General features: G+C 51.7%; 1 long non-coding RNA gene across 1 annotated transcript; it reads left to right on the forward strand.

Annotated features, from left to right (window-relative positions):
• The first annotated feature begins 260 nt into the window (after positions 1-260).
• Positions 261-1,769, forward strand: LOC107199591. Its single transcript, XR_001519243.2, has 3 exons — positions 261-446; positions 939-1,057; positions 1,558-1,769. It is a non-coding gene; the product is annotated as an uncharacterized LOC107199591 (long non-coding RNA).
• The last annotated feature ends 20 nt before the right edge of the window (positions 1,770-1,789 follow it).

Consider the following 1,789-nt stretch of genomic DNA (forward strand, 5'->3'; position numbering starts at 1 on the left):
CTGAGAACCTCCCCTCCTGCTTCTCTTCCTCCTCCTCCCCCTCATCCCTGAATAAGGTCACTTGACTGATTCCTGCCTCAGCTGGCTTTGTGTGCCAACAGACAAGTCACAGGGATTCTGGTGAGCTCAGAGAGCTGGTTGGGAAAAGCATTTCTGCCCTGTGGGCTCCTGGCAGGCAGCAGAAGCCTGACTAAAGCTTCCAAACTCTTGTCATTAGTGTTATTGATGAGCACTACTCACTCCTTGCTCGTCACTGACACTCTAAATAACAGCTTACAGGACTGTGTTTGAAAACAAGAAATGTGATGTTTGAAGATAAATGTTTTGCTGTCTCCTTCTGCTTTAGGAGGGTGAGATCGGGCCGAACAGTTCGGCTGAAATCAGCGTGTTCTTTAAGCCCCAGGAAGCCCGGGTCTATAAGCAAACAGTTTACTGTGATATCTCAGGTACAGCTCCTTCCCCTGCCTGTCACTGCAGCGAAGGTGAGGTGCAAACACTCCCCCAGATCACTGGGCTCCTGTGTAGCTGCTGGCAAGGGTCCGTGGTCAGCAGGACAGTGCTGGTACATCCCCAGTCCCTGCAGCTTCCAGGGGATCTCCTCTCTCTGGAATTTTCCCCTCTCAGCTGTTGAGAATGCTGCCTGTATTTAGTGAGCTCCTCCTCCCTTTCGAGAACACTCTCTGAAGTGCACCCAGAAGGAGGAAGGGCAACATTTCTGGCACTTCCTAAAGTTCCACTACCAAAATAGGGGTAAAGAGGAAAGGATGGTCTCTATGGATGTACCGTATCTCCTGAGGGAAGAGAAGGATCCGTATCTTTGCCTGGGACGTCAGGAGCTGGTCCCATGCAGCTCAGAGTCAGGGACTAGCACTAAGGCAGCCTGGAGAATGCAGGACAGTGGAAGGAATTGCTGTACTGAAATAGAAATCTCTCCCCAGGCTGTGAGAAGAGGCTGCCCCTGGTCCTCACTGGGGAAGGACTCGGGCCCCAGCTCAACTTCTACTTTAAGGAAGTGGACATCGGGGAGGTTTTTGTCAGCGCAAACAACCGCTTTGAGGTGAGCAGCAGGCGTGGGGGGGTTCCTGGTGGCTCCTGGGGCAGCAGTGAGCCTTGTGGACCTGGGGAATTCCTAGCAACTTGGGCCATTGTGATGCTAGTCAAATTTGGGGTCTTTCTTGGAATCTGGATCTTTTTGATGGGCTCAGAAAGGTGTGTCTGTTGTCCATGAAACCCCAATCCCTTCTTCTGGGCAGCCTTCCTCGGAGATCAGCTGTGAGGCTTCCGGCAAAACCCCTTGACACATGAAAGCAACACTGGCTCAAAAAGCTGCATGTTCAGAGGCTTGTGTTGCAGTGAAGTTATCACTGCTTTGCATGCAAAACCCAAAGCCACACAATGTTGTATTTCCAAGTTGTAATTTTTGGCTTCTGCCATGCAACAGCACAGGGCATCTTCTGCCTTTTACAGGTGTTAATCGTTTAGTTCAAAAGTAACTCAGACTTCTGGGAGAGAGGCAGATTCCTCATGTATTTCTGTTTTGCTTTCCTGCTGCTGCAGGCAGTCCTGTTTAACAGTGGGCCTATTGAGGCTCCCTTCAGCCTCACCCCTCCAAGCACAGCCGTGGGCTCCTGCTTCACCTTCCAGCCCCAGGAGGGCATCGTGGCACCAAATGCGCTCCAGGCCATCCGGATCTCCTTCTGTACCACCATCCTGGGGGCCTTTGAGGAAGAATTCAGCTTCCATGTGACTAAAGCCCCCAAGCCTGCAACCTTGACTATCAGGTGAGGAG

Source organism: Parus major, unplaced genomic scaffold (assembly GCF_001522545.3).
Source record: "Parus major isolate Abel unplaced genomic scaffold, Parus_major1.1 Scaffold1212, whole genome shotgun sequence".
NCBI lineage: Eukaryota > Metazoa > Chordata > Aves > Passeriformes > Paridae > Parus > Parus major.